Source organism: Panulirus ornatus, chromosome 48 (assembly GCF_036320965.1).
Source record: "Panulirus ornatus isolate Po-2019 chromosome 48, ASM3632096v1, whole genome shotgun sequence".
Classification (NCBI taxonomy): domain Eukaryota; kingdom Metazoa; phylum Arthropoda; class Malacostraca; order Decapoda; family Palinuridae; genus Panulirus; species Panulirus ornatus.
Window position 1 is genome coordinate 1,279,411 of NC_092271.1, and position 12,500 is coordinate 1,291,910.

General features: G+C 42.3%; 1 pseudogene; it reads right to left on the minus strand.

The window, feature by feature from the left end:
• LOC139764050 (protein O-mannosyl-transferase TMTC1-like) overlaps positions 1-12,500 on the minus strand; it is a 571,510-nt pseudogene that overhangs the window by 96,601 nt on the left and 462,409 nt on the right.

Genomic DNA, 12,500 nt, shown 5'->3' on the forward strand with positions numbered 1-12,500 from the left:
GTTAGGGAAAATGATTTGGTAAACAGAGAAGAGGTAGTGAAAGCTTTGCGGAAGATGAAAGCCGGCAAGGCAGCAGGTTTGGATGGTATTGCAGTGGAATTTATTAAAAAAGGGGGTGACTGTATTGTTGACTGGTTTGTAAGGTTATTTAATGTATGTATGACTCATGGTGAGGTGCCTGAGGATTGGCGGAATGCGTGCATAGTGCCATTGTACAAAGGCAAAGGGGATAAGAGTGAGTGCTCAAATTACAGAGGTATAAGCTTGTTGAGTATTCCTGGTAAATTATATGGGAGGGTATTGATTGAGAGGGTGAAGGCATGTACAGAGCATCAGATTGGGGAAGAGCAGTGTGGTTTCAGAAGTGGTAGAGGATGTGTGGATCAGGTGTTTGCTTTGAAGAATGTATGTGAGAAATACTTAGAGAAGCAAATGGATTTGTATGTAGCATTTATGGATCTGGAGAAGGCATATGATAGAGTTGATAGAGATGCTCTGTGGAAGGTATTAAGAATATATGGTGTGGGAGGAAAGTTGTTAGAAGCAGTGAAAAGTTTTTATCGAGGATGTAAGGCATGTGTACGTGTAGGAAGAGAGGAAAGTGATTGGTTCTCAGTGAATGTAGGTTTGCGGCAGGGGTGTGTGATGTCTCCATGGTTGTTTAATTTGTTTATGGATGGGGTTGTTAGGGAGGTAAATGCAAGAGTCCTGGAAAGAGGGGCAAGTATGAAGTCTGTTGGGGATGAGAGAGCTTGGGAAGTGAGTCAGTTGTTGTTCGCTGATGATACAGCGCTGGTGGCTGATTCATGTGAGAAACTGCAGAAGCTGGTGAATGAGTTTGGTAAAGTGTGTGAAAGAAGAAAGTTAAGAGTAAATGTGAATAAGAGCAAGGTTATTAGGTACAGTAGGGTTGAGGGTCAAGTCAATTGGGAGGTGAGTTTGAATGGAGAAAAACTGGAGGAAGTGAAGTGTTTTAGATATCTGGGAGTGGATCTGGCAGCGGATGGAACCATGGAGTCGGAAGTGGATCATAGGTTGGGGGAGGGGGCGAAAATTCTGGGGGCCTTGAAGAATGTGTGGAAGTCGAGAACATTATCTCGGAAAGCAAAAATGGGTATGTTTGAAGGAATAGTGGTTCCAACAATGTTGTATGGTTGCGAGGCGTGGGCTATGGATAGAGTTGTGCGCAGGAGGATGGATGTGCTGGAAATGAGATGTTTGAGGACAATGTGTGGTGTGAGGTGGTTTGATCGAGTGAGTAACGTAAGGGTAAGAGAGATGTGTGGAAATAAAAAGAGCGTGGTTGAGAGAGCAGAAGAGGGTGTTTTGAAGTGGTTTGGGCACATGGAGAGAATGAGTGAGGAAAGATTGACCAAGAGGATATATGTGTCGGAGGTGGAGGGAACGAGGAGAAGAGGGAGACCAAATTGGAGGTGGAAAGATGGAGTGAAAAAGATTTTGTGTGATCGGGGCCTGAACATGCAGGAGGGTGAAAGGAGGGCAAGGAATAGAGTGAATTGGAGCGATGTGGTATACCGGGGTTGACGTGCTGTCAGTGGATTGAATCAAGGCATGTGAAGCGTCTGGGGTAAACCATGGAAAGCTGTGTTGGTATGTATATTTGCGTGTGTGGACGTATGTATATACATGTGTATGGGGGTGGGTTGGGCCATTTCTTTCGTCTGTTTCCTTGCGCTACCTCGCAAACGCGGGAGACAGCGACAAAGTATAATAAAAAAAAATAAAATAAAATATATATATATATTTTTATATATATATATATATATATATATATATATATATATATATATATATATATATATATATATATATATATATATATATATATATATATATATATATATATGAGAGTTGGGGTGAGAGACTATCAGTAAATTTTAGGGAGAATAAAAAGATGTTCTGGAAGGAGGTAAATAGGGTGCGTAAGACAAGGGAGCAAATGGGAACTTCAGTGAAGGGCGTAAATGGGGAGGTGATAACAAGTAGTGGTGATGTGAGAAGGAGATGGAATGAGTATTTTGAAGGTTTGTTGAATGTGTCTGATGACAGAGTGGCAGATATAGGGTGTTTTGGTCGAGGTGGTGTGCAAAGTGAGAGGGTTAGGGAAAATGATTTGGTAAACAGAGAAGAGGTAGTGAAAGCTTTGCGGAAGATGAAAGCCGGCAAGGCAGCAGGTTTGGATGGTATTGCAGTGGAATTTATTAAAAAAGGGGGTGACTGTATTGTTGACTGGTTGGTAAGGTTATTTAATGTATGTATGACTCATGGTGAGGTGCCTGAGGATTGGCGGAATGCGTGCATAGTGCCATTGTACAAAGGCAAAGGGGATAAGAGTGAGTGCTCAAATTACAGAGGTATAAGTTTGTTGAGTATTCCTGGTAAATTATATGGGAGGGTATTGATTGAGAGGGTGAAGGCATGTACAGAGCATCAGATTGGGGAAGAGCAGTGCGGTTTCAGAAGTGGTAGAGGATGTGTGGATCAGGTGTTTGCTTTGAAGAATGTATGTGAGAAATACTTAGAAAAGCAAATGGATTTGTATGTAGCATTTATGGATCTGGAGAAGGCATATGATAGAGTTGATAGAGATGCTCTGTGGAAGGTATTAAGAATATATGGTGTGGGAGGCAAGTTGTTAGAAGCAGTGAAAAGTTTTTATCGAGGATGTAAGGCATGTGTACGTGTAGGAAGAGAGGAAAGTGATTGGTTCTCAGTGAATGTAGGTTTGCGGCAGGGGTGTGTGATGTCTCCATGGTTGTTTAATTTGTTTATGGATGGGGTTGTTAGGGAGGTAAATGCAAGAGTCCTGGAAAGAGGGGCAATTATGAAGTCTGTTGGGGATGAGAGAGCTTGGGAAGTGAGTCAGTTGTTGTTCGCTGATGATACAGCGCTGGTGGCTGATTCATGTGAGAAACTGCAGAAGCTGGTGACTGAGTTTGGTAAAGTGTGTGGAAGAAGAAAGTTAAGAGTAAATGTGAATAAGAGCAAGGTTATTAGGTACAGTAGGGTTGAGGGTCAAGTCAATTGGGAGGTGAGTTTGAATGGAGAAAAACTGGAGGAAGTGAAGTGTTTTAGATATCTGGGAGTGGATCTGTCAGCGGATGGAACCATGGAAGCGGAAGTGGATCATAGGGTGGGGGAGGGGGCGAAAATTTTGGGAGCCTTGAAAAATGTGTGGAAGTCGAGAACATTATCTCGGAAAGCAAAAATGGGTATGTTTGAAGGAATAGTGGTTCCAACAATGTTGTATGGTTGCGAGGCGTGGGCTATGGATAGAGTTGTGCGCAGGAGGATGGATGTGCTGGAAATGAGATGTTTGAGGACAATGTGTGGTGTGAGGTGGTTTGATCGAGTAAGTAACGTAAGGGTAAGAGAGATGTGTGGAAATAAAAAGAGCGTGGTTGAGAGAGCAGAAGAGGGTGTTTTGAAATGGTTTGGGCACATGGAGAGAATGAGTGAGGAAAGATTGACCAAGAGGATATATGTGTCGGAGGTGGAGGGAACGAGGAGAAGAGGGAGACCAAATTGGAGGTGGAAAGATGGAGTGAAAAAGATTTTGTGTGATCGGGGCCTGAACATGCAGGAGGGTGTAAGGAGGGCAAGGAATAGAGTGAATTGGAGCGATGTGGTATACAGGGGTTGACGTGCTGTCAGTGGAGTGAATCAAGGCATGTGAAGCGTCTGGGGTGGACCATGGAAAGCTGTGTAGGTATGTATATTTGCGTGTGTGGACATGTGTATGTACATGTGTATGGGGGGGGGGTTGGGCCATTTCTTTCGTCTGTTTCCTTGCGCTACCTCGCAAACGCGGGAGACAGCGACAAAGTATAAGAAAAAAAAAAAAAAAAAAAATATATATATATATATATATATATATATATATATATATATATATATATATATATATATATATATATATATATATATATATATATATATATATATATATATGTATACAAATGTTTATACTTATGAGTCAGTAACACATAACTGCTCCCGGGCAAGCGACTCATTAACTTAGGTATAAATGTTGTTGTACATCGATGGTTAGGAAATTGGTTGCCATGTCGTAAACAAAGAGAAGAGATTAATGATCAAACTTCTTAATGGTTAGATGTAAGAAGTTTTGTGTCACCGGAATCAGTCTTGTAACCGGGTCTCTTTCACGTTTACATTGATGATATTGATCATTGTCTGCAGGAAAGTTATCGGAATTCGAGGACGATTCAAGTTAGGAAATAACTCTACCACAGAAATTGAACGTCTTCAGCTTCAAACTGACACAGAGAAACTGATGGACTGGGGTCACTTGTGGCTAATTTATTTTGATATTGACAATTACAGTTTTACATATCGACAGTAAAAATGGAAAGGCAAGCAATATAAATTCTGTCAAAGTGCAACAGGTAAACGAGGAAAAGGACGTGGGTAGGATAATCTCGTGTGACTTACAAACCAAGTAAACAGTACATAAAAAGGAAGACGAACTTCCTGGAGACGTTGATAGCAAGTTAACTGTAGGGAAATTATCCTCACACTTTACAACTACTTGGTGTGTCCTCATCTCCAATATTAAGTTCGGTTTGCTCATCCTATGTGAGGAAAGGCAGACTAAATGGAGGGAGTACAACACTGAGCCTCCAAGATGATTGCAGCACCGAACAACAAATTCTACGTGAGCAAATTAAACCTTGAATCTATTCAGTTCAGAGAAGAAGGTTAAGAGGTGATCTAATACAGGTATCCAAAATCAGTGACATTAAATGAGGCGAAGTAGTTTTTCTTCAACAGGATTGTGAACAGCACCATAGATAAGTTTAAGTAAAGACTTGATAAATATTGTACTTTACATACATAACTTACATTGCTGGCACCTCCCTAGCTATACGAACATTTTCCAGGTCTTCGTCTGAAAAATCTGCTATCTCTCTAATCGTGCCACACAATTCCAAGTGTTCCAGTTCTCTTACACCATCAATAATAGCCTCCTGAAGACCCACTTGTCTGTTTATGTTTATATTTGTGTTTCAGTTCATTACGTTGTGCTGTTGTCATCATGTGTTGGTGTTTAGCCTGGCTTACCTGCGCGTCCGTGAAGTAGTTGCTACCTCGAAGCCTTTCTGTCTCTGGGACCATCCAGAGTCCAGTGCAGCCGACAATCAGTACTCTTGATAAAACTGTCAAACCTTCATTACTGTAGTTATGATAGACACATCACGAAATCTCCGACGACTGTCTGAACGAATCAGATCTTTGTCAACCCAAACATGGATTATGACGTAGTGTGTCAGTCAGTGTTGAATACTATGTGTTTGACAGTGTTAGAGCCAATATATCCGTCATTGTTCGGGTTATTGCATTTATCAGTGTAATAACCAGTGACTCAATCATTAAGTGTTCCAGCCAGTGAGTCAGTCACGTTTAGAGTCAGTGTAATTATCAGTATTAGAGTCTGTGTATCTCGTATAGCCAGCAAAGCTCTCGGTGTTAGAACCAAGGTGTTCATCAGTGTTAGAGTCAGTTTATATATCAGTGTTAGGGTCACTTTATATATCAGTGTTGGAGTCAGCTTATATATCAGTGTTAGAGTCAGTTTATATATCAGTGTTAGAGTCAGTTTACGTATCAGTGTTAGAGTCAGTTTATATATCAGTGTTAGAGCTGATGGTTCTCTCAATTTTTCAGCCAGTGTATAGACCAGTAAAGCTGTCGTTTTCAGACAGTGGATCGGCCAATATTTCAGTCCGTAATTATCAGTGTTAGAACCAGTGTATACCATCGTGTTAGAGCTAGTACATCTTACAGTGATAAAGAAAGAGTGTCTCTCTCTGTCAGTGCTGTTACCATTATTTCTTTCAACATTAGAACAAAGGTATTTGTCAGTGTTAGAACCAATCAGTATTAGAGACAGTGTATATGTCGTGCTAGATCTGGTGTATCCATTAGCATTAGAGGCAGTGTATATGCAATTACCAGATCCAGTGCGACTGTCAGCTTTAGAGAAATAGTATCTATCAGTATCTATCCTGCTTATCTATGTGTTAAAGCTAATCCAACTGTGTTTTAAAACCTGTACATCATTTAGCCTTCATCCTACTGGGTCTGCCAGTGTTGAAAATCAGTTGATCTATTAGTGTCAGTTTTAGAGCCAGCATATCAATCATTCTAGAGCCAGTTTGCCTTTAGGGATTAACGCTTGTTTCCCTGTCAATATCAGAGCAATTAATTTATCAGCAATGTTCAGTACATCTTTAAGTGTCAGAGCAAATATGTCATTTGGTATTATAGTCAGTAGATAAGTCAGAAATGGAGCCAATGTATCTGTCTGCTGGAGATGTGGCTTGTCATTGTCAGAATCAGTGTATACGTCAGTGTTTGTCGTGGTATAAGTCAGTGTCAGGGCCGATGTCTGTGTTAGTTTTGGAGATGACAGATCTGTCAGTGTCAGAGTCAGCGAGTCTTTTACCTTTGTTTTTTTTATATTGAAGACTCCAGTCACGGACAAAAGTCCACATCAAGGCCGGGACTTAATTGAAATATATAGAGAATTGTGATGAAAGGGAGAAAGAAAAGACAAGGGAAAGTATGCGAATTTTGGAGAAAGTGGAAAAAACCAATCTTTTGAAATGTGCCAGGTCATAATTATTGGGGAAGACACGAAAAGGTAGAGAGTTCTAAAGCTTCGACGTGTAGGGAAAAACAGGTACCAAAACGGCCCATCCTTGAGTTGCCGATGGCCACACAGCAATCATGTGACGCAGCAGCTTGCCTAGTATTGCATGGTCTAGCCGGTGGTGGGGGCCACACAAGCAGCCAGCTCTCGAGAAAAATTGAAAACAAAGTAATACCATATATAGAAGAGGGAAAGTGAACCAACACTGCGGTGTCAGGGCAAGGGGATCAAGTTTGGAAGTTAAACTGTGACGGTTCGTAAGGCGGACCGCTTTCGACTCAATTCTGTCAGATAAGGATGCAGAGCTAGAACCATCCAAATGTGAGAGCAGTACTCCATACAAGACGAATCAATCACTTGTACAAACGGAAGAACTGTACAGAAGAGACACCCAGTTTCTTAGAAGCAGAACTTAACCATTCCCGTAATGTGGGGTTTCCAAGAAAGAGCGGATAATACAGTAATACCAAGTATGTTCATTGAGTCAAGAGGTGGGACTGCAGAACCATTTAAGGAGGCACGAGAGTTGTGAGAGGTTTTCGATAGAGAGGATGGGTAGAAACTGGGTCTTGAAGGCATTAAACTTAACACGATTGTGTGTACCCTACTGAGACAACCTGTCCAAGTCTGAGATCATTGAGGAAGCTGTGTCAAGACGAACTGCAGATCGAGTGAGAGAAGAAGGAGCAGATTTGAAGGACGTGGCTAGATGCAGTGTTGAGTCGTCAGCGTATGAGTGCATTGGATTATTTGTGGAGAGGAAATTGTTGAAAAAAAGGAGCAAAAGTATGGGGAACAGGACAGAATCTTGAGGTACAGCGCTGTTGATGGAGAAAAGAGGGAATGCTGATCCATCAACAGCCACAAAGATAGATCAGCTGGAAAGGAACCTAGATACCAAGGGGCCAAGTGAGGGAGGGAGGCCAGGAGAGTGGAACTAAGAGTTGAGTCCCCGATGCCACACCATGTCAAAAGCCTTGGATATGTCAAGTGCAACTACACATGACTCCCCAAATCTTTCAGGGATGATGACCAGACATTAGTAAGATCGGAAAGAGTATCACCAATGGATCTCACCTCACGGAAACCATACCTGTGATCAGAGAGAAGACTGTGATTTTCGAGGTGTTTGAGAACATGAGAGTTGAGGAGGGATTCAAAGACTTTGGAAACAGTAGATGTCAAAGCAATGGGACGATAGTTAGAGGGTTAGAACGGTCACCCTTTTTGGGGATGGGATGAACCAACACATGCTTCCAAGGAGAAGGAAAAGTTTTCGTATTTAAACAGAAACAGAACAGACGAGCAAGCACTGGTGCGTGTTCAGAGGCATACTCTTTCAGTACACAGGGATGGATGTCATCACCACCATAAACCTTGCTTGTGTCCAGAGAAAAGCGCGTTTTGGACAGTCTGAAAAGAAATTATGGGGAGGGGCATAGGATTAGTAAAAGGAGCATCAGGGGTTGAAGGAAAGTTAGAGTCATCCAAGGTGGGGTTAGAGGAGAAACGTGAACCAAAGAGAGTTACTTTGTTAACGGCAGAGACATTTATGGTACCGTCAGCACTGAAAAGTGAAGGAAAGGTTAAGCGACAGAAGTTGTTAGAGATGCCCTTAGCTAAAGACCAGAAAGACATATCAGTGGATGACGAGAAGAGGTTATCGCACTTCCTTTGAATAAAGAAACGCTTCGCCTCACTGATAACGTGCTTGCATCGATTACGGGCAGCAATAAAAGCTGAGTGGGAGCCAGAGGCAGGAACGTTTTTCCAAGCCTGATATGCTTGATCCCTTGCCTGAATGGCCTCAGAACAGGAACGGTTGAACCTTGGATTGGATGAGGAGGTTATCTTGGAGGAAGAGGGGGATAAATGCTTCCATTACCGCAAGAACAACCTCTGCTATGCGTCTGGAGGAGACTGAAGCATCACCACATAAGAGACAGTAATTTATCCAAGGAAATTCAGAAAAGAAGTTACGTAAGTTATTCCAGTCAGCTTTGTAGAGATGCCAGTATTTACGCTTAGAAGTGGCTGCTGGATGGAGAGGTGCCGTTAGAATAAACACATTTATAAGAGCGTGATCACATGAAGCAATTGCGGGCGAGATTGTGTACTTACATCGGGATGGACTAGAGGTAAAAAACAAATCTAGAATATTAGGAGAGTGGTCATAGCGGTCTGGAATATGGGATAGGATGGGAGATAATTTTCTCGAAATCATTGAAAATAGAGAACGTTGGGGCTTCAATCCCTCCACCATCCATATGGGAGGAATTCAACCATTCCCTATGGTGAAAGTTGAAATCCCCGAGGTAGAGGAGCTCGGCTTGAGGGTGAGAGAATATCACAGTCTCATGGTAGGAGTTTGGACTGTCGAAAAAAGAAATAAAATTTGTGGAATCAGGAGAGCAATAGGGCGAAACAGAGGAAGAGTGTGGTAGTAGGGAGACAGACCTTGAGTCGCTTAACATCAGGGTTTGGAGACTCAAGGTCATTGAGGCGTGCAACAGGTGTGTTGATGTTGGAATAAGCACAAACACCACCTTTGAACCGGGATCGTGAGTGGAGATATGACAAAAGCACAAGTGAGAACATCATTAGACAACTTTGTCTCAGAGAGAAGTAAGACATCAGGAGAGGTACGAGACAGATGGTGCTCAACTGAGGAGAGGTTACTAGAGACTATGAATGTTGCTAGGGTGAACAGAAAGACAGGAAGGTCTGACAGAGCGGGATTGCTTGTAGGAGAGGCCGGTACTACTCCTGCCAGAGTCCCTCTCTCATCGTCTGTAGAGTCAGGCAGAAACCAGGAGCTTCTTAGCACCTCAGGATGACGGGGACTTGACGAATGATGATAGTTATCAATGTTGGAGTGGACAGGAAGTGGCAAGATTATCTATGTGAAAAACGTGATAATAATAATCAAGGTTTGAGTACGTGTGAGGTACTTGTAAGAAGATGTCACTGTCTGTCAGTGCTCTGGTGGGCCAATGTGCCTGTCACTCTCACAGCCACTTTATCTATCAGCGTTTTTGACAGTATATCCTGCAGTATTAGAGACAGTGCATCACTCAGTACTAGAAGCACTTCTTAAAATCTAAAGCCATCCTATCCGTTAGTGTTAGAGACAGGGTACCTCTCAGTGTAAACCGCTGTGTACCTCTCGCAGTTAGGAGCAGTTTAGTGTCCGTCTTACAATCAGTATCTCTTTCAGTGTTAGTACCATTTGTTTAAGTAAATATCAGAGTCAGTGTGACCGTCTAATAAAGTTCAATTCGTCTGGCAGAGTCAGTGTATCTGGTAGTGGTAGAGACAGTGTATCTGGTAGTGGTAGAGACAGTGTACCTGCTAGCATTAGAGCCAGTATATCTGTCAGCGTTAGAGCCAGTGTATCTCTTAGTGTGAGAGCCAGTGTATCTGTCAGTGGTAGAGCCAGTGTATCTGCTAGCGTTAGAGCCAGTGTATCTGCTAGTGGTAGAGCCAGTGTATCTGCCAGTATTAGAGCAAGTGTATCTGTCAGTATAAGAGCCAGTGTATTTATCAGTGTAAGAGCCAGTGTATATGTCAGTGTTAGAGCCAGTGTATCTCCCAGTGTAAGAGCCAGTGTATCTGTCAGTGTTAGAGCCAGTGTATCTCCCAGTGTAAGAGCCAGTGTATCTGTCAGTGTTAGAGCCAGTGTGTCTCTCAATGTAAGAACCAGTGTATCAGTCAGTGTTAGAGCCAGTGGATCTGTCAGTATAAGAGCCAGTGTATCTGTCAGTGTTAGGGCCAGTGGATCTGCCAGTGTAAGAGCCAGTGCATCTGTCAGTGTTAGAACCAGTGTATCAGTCAGTGTAAGAGCCAGTGTATCAATCAGTGCTAGAGCCAGAGTATCAATCAGTGTTAAAGCCAGTGTATCAGTCAGTGTTAAAGCAGTAAATCTGTCAGTGTTAACGCCAGTGTATCAGTCAGTGTAAGAACCAGAGTATCAATCAGCGTTAGAGCCAGTGTATCAGTCAGTGTTAAAGCCAGTATATCTGTCAGTGTTAACGCCAGTGTATCAGTCAGTGTAAGAACCAGAGTATCAATCACCGTTAGAGCCAGTGTATCAGTCAGTGTTAAAGCAGTAAATCTGTCAGTGTTAACGCCAGTGTATCAATCAGTGTTCGAGCCAGAGTATCAATCAGCGTTAGATCCAGTGTATCAGTCAGTGTTAAAGCCAGTATATCTGTCAGTGTTAGAGCCAGTGTATCAGTCATTGTCAGGGCCAGTGTATCAGTCAGTTTTAAAGCCAGTATATTTGCCAGTGTTACAGCCAGTGTACCAGTCAGTGTTAGAGCCAGTTTATCTGTCAGTGATAGAGCCAGTGTATCAGTCAGTGTTAGAGCCAGTGTATCAGTCTGTGCTACAGCCACATAATTCAGTGTTCGAAGAAATGTATCTCTTAGTACCGCTGTACCTGTCCGTATCAGAACTAATGCGTCTGTATCTAACAGCGTATCTACAATTGTATCTAATAGTGCATCTAGTAGTGTATCTAACAGTGTATCTTACAGTGTGTCTAACAGTGTATCTAATAGTGTACTTCACAGTGTATCTAACAATGTATCTTACAGTGTATCTAAAAGGGTGTCTAACAGTGTATCTTACAGTGTATCTAACAGTGTATCTTACAGTGTATCTAACAGTGTATCTTACAGTGTATCTAACAGTGTATCTTACAGTGTATCTAACAGTGTATCTTACAGTGTATCTAACAGTGTATCTTACAGTGTATCTAAAAGGGTATCTAACAGTGTATCATACAGTGTATCTAACAGTGTATCTTACAGTGTATCTAACAATGTATCTTACAGTGTATCTAAAAGGGTATCTAACAGTGTATCTTACAGTGTATCTAACAGTGTATCTTACAGTGTATCTAACAGTGTATCTTACAGTGTATCTAACAGTCTGAAATTAATGTTAGAGTCACACAGGGGAGAGTAATCGGTCCTTCACTCAATGCTCTTTTGTTTACGAGACTTGCCTGAGGGATTAGTAGCCTCACTCAGTGACATACAGATGGAACGCTCAGGTTTCAGTAAATGGATAACTTGCGTCGTACAGTTAGGCTCAGCGGGAGAGAGTGAATTTCAGATGATGTGAGAAAGATACGAGTTGTAAGGCCCAAGGATGAGGGATTGGTGTAAGGTAATTAGTGACTCAGTGGAAGGCTCTGTGAGGAGAGATAGACCGCAATATAGGGAGAGAACTGCTGGAAACATTTGAGATGAAGATGATGGTGGAATGTTTGTGGATCAGATGTAATGGAATCATTCTAAGCACAGAGATGATGTGAACGGAGACGTTGGTGAAAAATGTAAGTTTGTCGTATATGAAAGTCTATGGTCCACTTCCATACGCTGGCACTGGTAGACGATGTGTGTCAGTAATTATAGAAGCTGATCACATCGTATCGCCTCACGGAACTATGAACAAATGTAATGATAACACACATGTTATAGATAGAATATATGATAACACTTACCAAGATGTTGAGGAGGTTATTACAGGCGGGGGTTGTGCACGGGTAAGCATGAGACTCACCGTCTGAGGTTGGCCAGGTTATAGTAAGCATGCGCGTGTTGTGGGTGAGCCTTCAGTGCCAGACGAAATTGTTTCTCAGCCTCAGTGGCATCACTGAGGAGAGTACCAAGGTTGTTGTGGGCACTAGAGTGTCCTGGCCAGAGTCTGAGGGAGAGAAGAGCACCTCTGTTAACAGGAGCACCTGATGGTTGGCTGTGATTGCATGGTGAACAGGAGAGCCAGCAGTGAGGTGGCG